Source organism: Parus major, chromosome 1A (genome assembly GCF_001522545.3).
Source record: "Parus major isolate Abel chromosome 1A, Parus_major1.1, whole genome shotgun sequence".
NCBI classification, from domain to species: domain Eukaryota; kingdom Metazoa; phylum Chordata; class Aves; order Passeriformes; family Paridae; genus Parus; species Parus major.
In genome coordinates this window covers 20,438,097-20,446,200 of record NC_031773.1, presented here as the reverse complement: position 1 = coordinate 20,446,200, position 8,104 = coordinate 20,438,097, and positions in this window count along the sequence as shown.

Here is an 8,104-nt window from a genome sequence, read left to right as displayed (position 1 = left end):
TAATTTTATTTGAGGTTTTTGTATGATGCATTGGACTGAGTATTGTTCCAGATCATGGACACAGACATTAATAAGAAATTCACATGTGAGTCTAAAGCTTCTTTTTTTCCCATACTAGTGTCTATATTGATCATCCGTGGCCTGACTACATTGCTTACATTACACAGTACCCAAATCCTGTAGCAGTTTGATTAAAATCAGAAAGGTTCTCTGGAGAAGATATTCAACTGTGTAAGGCAGTCTGAATCTGGCTCTTATCCAGGCCCCCTTCTTGACACTGTCCTAAATTATTTTAAACATTAACATATTTTTATGAATTATAATCTTCTGTATCCTCTGTAATCTCCTTATCTCTGAACATTTCTTCATGGTAACCCTACATAACAAAAACTGTCTTTGTTTTGCCCAGACCGGATTAACAGCTGGTGTGAAAGGTGATGCTCAGATTCACTTGAACCAAAGATCCAGCTCACTACAGACCTGCAGTGGATGTTAAGGCTGTCTTTAAACCTAGCTGCTGAAATTGAACAGACTTCAGTTGACACTGAGTGACTTGGGGCCTATATTGAGTCACTGTAATGTCATGTGCTGAAAAGCTCCAGGAGAGCTTTGACACTGACCTTTTGTTTTGTAATGTGTAACAGCAATGGATGACAGCAAAAATAAAGGTAAAAAACTTCCTTATTTTGGTGGGGGAGAGGAAGGATTAAAATTGAAGTTTAGAAAATCTAACAGCTATTAAGAGCCAAGCCTTTAAATTGAAATTATTGTGGTTACCTTATAAAATATTTATATCTATTGATATATTCTGCTTTAGCTTCTTTATCCAGTTCAGATTTTGGTAAACTTCAAGGGAACTTACACCTATTTTATTATTTTGAGAGCACAGAAACTGTTATCCCAGTTTTGCTAAACACCTGTCACCAGTGTCAGTCTGTATTTAAACTGGGTGCTCCTGGTTTGTGTAATGCTGTCCTGTAGAGCTGAAGTGAAAATATTGTAGTGCTTATACACTGTGTCAGTGAAATGTGTTTATAAAATGTTCTGTTGTCACTTCATAATATGTTTTCGTTATTCCTGTATGCTTATAAGGATAAATGATGTTGAAACTTAAGTAGACTATTTATTTGGGTAGCATAAATTCAATTAAACTGACATAAGGTCTTCATCAGCTAAAGTTCTGGTACTTTGTGGGAAATTTCTGCAAACTAAAAAAATGCTATGGGTGAAATGTCCATGTTCATGATTCAGTCTGTGATGTATATGCTGTATGAGGAAATACTGGTAGAGACTTTTACATAAGGCTCTGTCAGTTTATGTCAAGTCTGAATTTGTCCAGTGGTTCTTCTTTAGCCTAGGGTACAATTTCACACAGAGTGTGTGAGTGTCTGTGGTAGTACATCTATCTGGACACAAAGGTTTTTGAATTTGGGTCATATATTTCTGTGAAGAACTGTGAGCCCAGTTCTGCATCTGCATCACAAGGTTGTCTTAGGTAGAAGAGCAAAATCAGAATGTGGTCCAGGCTTCTTAACAGCTATTAAAGGAATCAAGTATCTAAGTGAATGTAATTTTACAATTTATTTTCTATTTCACTAAGTTAGAGCCCTTTCTTTTGTGAAGAAAACACCATTTACCATATGACAATGTCCCTGGAAGAGGTGGAGTTGGAGGTAGCTCTGCTGCTGACTGAGGACAGGTAGAAGTTGCACTTAAGAATGTAAGGTATCTCATGTCTTGAGTGGCCCTGTGTGGGACCACCAACTACACCAGCCAGTAGTATGTATTTACCAAAGTTAGCATGTATTTGATTCCTTAGCTCCTCAAATGGGTCACTTTCTGGGAGAGGGTCACTGTGTGGTGCTGCAGTGGTGCCCTTTACCAAGGAGAATCCAGGGTCTGGTCATGCCAGATTGGCTGGAACCTGATGCTGGGCAGGACCACAGAGCATGCACCACATGGAGAAACATGAAATATAGTCAAAACCTTGGTAACAAGTTAAATTAATCTCCCTTAAATTAATACTACTCTTAAAATTAAACTATTAACCAATTGGTTCACTTAATACAGGTTGTACAGTTCAATCCAGACACGATCCAGCTTGTGTCTCTAGTACAACTATTGGAGAAGGGAGAGTTTAAAGAAGAAGAGAGCTTTTATGATGATATCCTTACCTAGAACCAGTTCTTAAACCATAGTTGATCCTGGAAAATAGATATTGATTTCCAGAGACAACAGAAATAAGAGTTTGATTTATCTGAACCACTTCTGCTTCAAGATGATCATGGACCAAGACCCCTGTTATTCCCAAACAGTGAGCTGTAGACTCCTTTAATTAGCTGAGGATAAGCAATGCCAACACACTGTCCTGCTTTCAGTTTTTATCAAGTTTTATCATTTAGCACTCAAAACCTTTGAAATTTGGGGAAATATTATGCTAATTTCCTATTTCTCTCTCACCACAGCTAGGTGTTGCACTTAATAAGTTTTTATTTTGAGCAACTCATAAAATATAGAAAGCCTTGGACTCATTTGTTCCACTTCAGTCTGACTGATAAATGTGTGGGACTGTGGTTCCAACTTAACCAGCTTTAGGTGCTGCTGGCATCTTCTTTCCACTGTTAAACTTTCCTCTCACTCCCATCCATCCATCCATCCATCCATCCATCCATCCATCCATCCATCCATCCATCCATCCATCATGTGTGCTGTTCCCTGCTTCTGCTGTCACAGATGCTCAGGGGCCCTTGACCTGATCTGGATTGGGAAATCCTCCAGGTCAAATGTTCCCTTGTTAAAATACAGGTGCTTTCCCACAATGCAATTTTTTTTAATTTTCTTTTATTTTTTTTTCCTGAAAGTCACATTAATTCCTTTATCTGACTCACATCATTCTGCCCATAATGTTGAGCCAAGGCTAAGGAAGTGTACAAAACCCACAAGGAAGTGGTAACAAAGCCGTAAGCCGAGTATTGTCACCCAAGCCAATAAAGTGTGAGTAAGCAGCCTTGGTGTGCAGCTGGCAGCATCAGTCATGGCTCACCCAGCCCGTGCCCTGGGTCTGTGTGGCAGGGGAAGGGCAGTGCCCTCCTCTGCTCTCCTCCCTGCCCCCATGGACAGCAGGCAGCACATCCACCCAAGGATGGGGATACTGCCATGCCAGGGCACCTGCTGGACTCCCCAAAAACTGAGGGCTCCTTGCAGTGATCAGCCCAGACCTTGGTGCCTCTCAAGATACCAAAATTCAGGATAAGCAAAATTCAATATTTAATGTGTTTTCTGAAGTACCCTTTTGCCACTGAGTCTTAAGGCTGAAAAGAGATGAGAAAGGCTTCCTGGCTGAACATAATCCTGTGACTTTTTTGTGTTTCATCAGCTTTTTCCAAATGCAGTGTTCTTGGCTAGGGTCAGTGGCTTTGTAAAAATGGGAGTGATAGGATTGTTTAGAAAGGAGCTAATAGCTCTCACCAATGAAACCTACAGAATGAAATCTCAGACCAGTTTGGATTTGTAATGCTGCACATAAATACATTTTTGTATGCTTCTTTTAAATCTTCTTTTAAAACTCCTTTCTAAGATTCAAAAAATGTTGCTTAAATTAAAAATTATATCAGTTTTGCACTGAAACCATTTGCTGTAGATAATGAATTAAATTTTCACATCATACACAATAAGGATAGATATGAAAGTTTTTCACCAAGGAAACTTTGATCTGCTTAAGACACTGCGGCAACCACAACTTCTCTTTTTTTTGCCTTTCAGGAAAACAAATTTCCTGTCAATCTGTGCCAGACTCAGAGGGTGGGTGTGTTTGCAAACACAGGTTACTCTAAAAACAAGTAGGAAATTATAGTTCTGTACACTTTGAAGAGCCATACTGACTGAGAACAGTGCAGCTTCTCAGATACAAATGTTCTATCCTTCTAAAAGCCTAAGGAAAATCAATGCTATTGCATATTGCTTGATGAATTTAAAGCCCCTGAGTTGTTCTCACTCAGCCATGGCACCCAGTGCCTTCCATATACTGTAGCATGAGGCAGTAAGGAGCAGCTAGAGGTCCCGTTATGAAAGAGAGGAGAATTCTTTTGGTGGCTTCCCAAATTAAGTTTGATTTAACCTAGAGAGTTAACTTTTCTGCTTTTAACACTTGCAGCATATGAGATTATCCCTCTTTGAATGTCAACAGAGTAATTCCACGGTGGCATTTTTCTGATTCAAGGAATACCTTTTTAAGCTGTAGTAAGAAAACAAGGGGCTGTGTGAATGGGTGTTGATATCCATATATATCCAGGTGCACATGTAAATGACAGTATGCATCTTCAGACTGTAATGCATGTGTCTGTGAGCTTGACTCAGAAGCAGTAGAACAGTTCTGAGGGGTGTGAAACTTTGTTTTTCTGCTTGGCAGGAACAAGCTTGGAGCAGTTGCATAACCTTATAGCCTGGCATGTATGGCCTGCACGGCTGCATGGATTATGTCTGTTATGTAACCCCTTTTATACAGGAAGCTAACAGCATCTAACAAGATAAAAATAAGCAGACTTCTATAATTTCAAACAACAGTATTTTAAACTTCATTTACGTGGCTGCTTCTATTTCAACATTAAATTTGGCCTCTTAAAAAATTTTATTTATTTTTTGACTAGGGTGGTATTTTAACACACTGGCAGCCTGTTTTCTCAGAGCAAGTCAGAGTTCCTTTGTCATTTTCCCATTACAGCAAGAACTTTCCTAGTTTTATTTAAGGTGCTCTCCAATGTCTGTGAAAACAAAGCAGCCTAGAGCATCAGTCCTGCTATTTTTCCTCAGACAGTCAAGAAGTCTGATATTTGTGGTCAATTTTTGGAAAAATGATGTTTGTTTTCATGGCAGTAATAACCCTCTCAGTCAATTAGACAGCAGATTATTAAGAGCACTTCTTTATTGTTCCTTCCAAAGCTGAGTTTGCATGGCAGAACATAAAGCATTTAGTTTTTCCCTCTGCTGAAGGTGCTCCTTACCTTGGCTCTGTGTCCACTTGCCCTGTGTGCTGTGGAAACCCTTCAGGGCTGAAGCCTCCCTCCTGGACAGCAATATGGTCAGTGGCTCACATACACAGGGGACAGCTGGGGTTTTTAGCTGACACTTGCATTCACCCTGTGTTGTTACCCTTGCCCTCCATGTGTGCTGCACTTGCCTGTTCCATCATGAGGAGAAGTGAGCATTTTAGTGCCCAGGGAATCTGCCTCTCCATTCTGCACATGGCTCCCATGGGATTGTTAAAATGGCCAATGTCAGGTATTGCCTCTCCCATGCTGGGCTGTCTTGGCTCCGTGGCTGCAGGGAATACCCAAAGCACTGGCAGGGCAGTTTGATACAGGATTTCCCTACATGGGACACCACAGGCCCTAGTGGTGATTCTGATTGTCCTCCAGTGGGACCCAGGGGTGGGGCAACACTGGCCCCAGACGAGATGCAAGCTGGCCTTGGCAGGGACAGGACAGAGGCAGGGCCAGTGCAGGCCACTCACTGCTCTGTCAAAGGTGCTTCCTCAAGCTTTGTAAAACTGAGTTGGGCTCAAAGATCCCACCTTGAGACCTTGAGTACCTACAATGGACAGTGATGCTCTTTGCATGGGATTAATTAATCCAGGCAGGCAGTGAAGTCCTTTGGAAGTTTTGGACTGCACCTTGGACAAGGATTCTTTTCTTAAGTGTCTAACATCAAACATTCTGGTGTGGAATTTGGGCATTTTTTCTAAACCTAGAAGTAGGGAGGAACGAGACAAACTCTCTCTGGGCCCCCATAAGAATTCAGGTACCGATACACCTCAATTTAGAAGGAGTGATGATGTGTAAGCACCACTGTTGTATTAATATCTTGGCAGCAATTCTCAGATCTGAGCATACTTAGGTTAAAAACTAATAATAAGCCAACCTGATTTCACTGAAGATGCTAATTTGAGTGGTAGAGCTACCTCACTTTTCACACTAACCTCACCAGAAAACAATCTCCCATTTTAATTTTGTTTGCATTTCTCCACTCTTAAAGGGGCACAACCTCATCTACTGTAAAATGGTTTATCATCACAGACTTGGAGTAGCTGAAAAGCAGGCATGAAATATTCATGTTTGCTTTGTTCACCCTTGGAATTTTCCTTTTAGACTGGCCTTAGTCCATTAGTTCCCAGCACCCACCAGCTGCTGTAAGGACTGTCAGTAGCAGTTCCTGAAAATATCCCCTCAGTTCTCCTTGCAGTGAGGCAGCAGGTCCTGTGACAGCTGATGAGAGCCAGATGGAAAGGCAGTACAGGGGCATGGCCACTGAGAGAGGCTCGTCAGGTTTGTTCCAAGTCTCCATCCATACACGAGGCTTACCAAGATTTACATGACCCCTGGCTCAAAATTATTGCAATAATCCCTTAGACTGACAACACTGAATGGCTGTATTTTGTGCAACACTAACATTTAACTCTAATCTAATGCTCAGCTGGTGGGAATGAAAAAAATCAAGTGGGTTTTTTGTTGTTGTTTTTGTTGTGTTACAGCTACTCTGTAGGAGTAGGAAGAGAGGAATGTCACCCATATCTTCTGGTGATCGGTGCAAGCTGTAATCATTCCACTGCGTGTGTGGGTGCTTATTCTGCTCAGTTTGGGGGCCAGTCTTTCCCTACCTCAAATACACACTAACTCTGCTGGACCCCAGGAAGGGTGGTGGGAGGAGAGTCAGCTCCTTTCAGCTGCACAGGGCTGGCCTCCTGTTTAATTTCTATGAGAAGAACATGCTCCGAACATTAAGCATCACTGGTTCAGCTTTCAGTTGGGATTTGCCTTACAATTGCATCAGGAAATTGGGCAGAGAGGAAGGCTGCTTCTCAAAAGAACCAATTCAGCTCAATTTAAAATGCTGTGAGGAGTAAGAGAGGCAGAGGGAGAGCCCAAGCAGTTCTGATGCCTTTAAATGGGCTCCTACATTTTTCCTAACTCAGCCTGAAGTCAGGCGGCTGGCTGTGCTGGATTGGGGTCCTCTGTGCACATGCCCCATCTCCTGCTCTTTGCAGTCTGGTATTTTGAACTACAGGTAAATGAGCAGTGTGACAGGAAACCTGGGCATCCTGGCAGCTAGCTGAAGACAGCTCCTCAACACAGTTTTTATGTCTTGAGGCTGATGTACCCCCAAAGAATGTGAAACTTCTTGGCTGTGCACATGCTGTAATCCATATAATTTTTAATCTGCTGTACCCCCTGAAGACAACAGAGTAGCAATGCAGCCCACTCAGGCTGTTTTAAAACTCAGGCCAGTGTGCTGACTTTATAGTGTAAGCATGCAAAATATAGCTCCAAGTGTAAAGGCTACTGTCTTTGGAAAAGGCAAGTTCTGGAAAGCCTTTTGGCTTAAAACAGGTGGAAAATTGTGGTATTGACCACTGAGCACCTTGTGAGGCTGGGCATGGGCCAAAGAGGTTTTGTGATTGTTTCAGTGTATGCCAGAAAATGACCCAGCACTGGCATCAAGAGCATGAGGAAAGCACAAGAAAGCATAAGGGCTGCTTCTATGGATGTTTCAGTGGGCCATTAAATCAAACCATCAGACCATCTGCCTCTTGCTAGGACTAAGCAGGAGTCTAGTCTCCCAGGCAGGACCACTGTCAGGTGTGATTTGTATACAGATGAGAGATATTCATGCAGCAAGGAGTGGGGGACATTTTTTCAGCTATCTAGTATGCCACCAGAATGCATGTATTTTCATATAAATAATAAGAAAAAATTGCTACAGGGGAAAAAGGAACTAAGATGATAGAGGCCAAATGTTTGTCCAGATGAGCCCAATGCACAGCTGTAGCTTGTCTGCTAAACTGTGATCTCCTGTGTCTAAAAGTCCCACAGAAGTCATAATAAGTTAAATTTTATACAAAATTGCCTTCCAATAATTCAGCATTTTAACTTTTGATTCATTATTCAACTCATTCTTCACAGTGTTAGGGAAATAGCTCTATTGCATCAGATTCACACTTTAATTAGTAGCATTTTGAGGAGACCCTGCCCTAATTTTGAAATGTCCCTCAGCAGTTTATGCTGCTCAGGTTTTATAGCACCTTCATCAGGATCAGTGAAGCACTGTACTA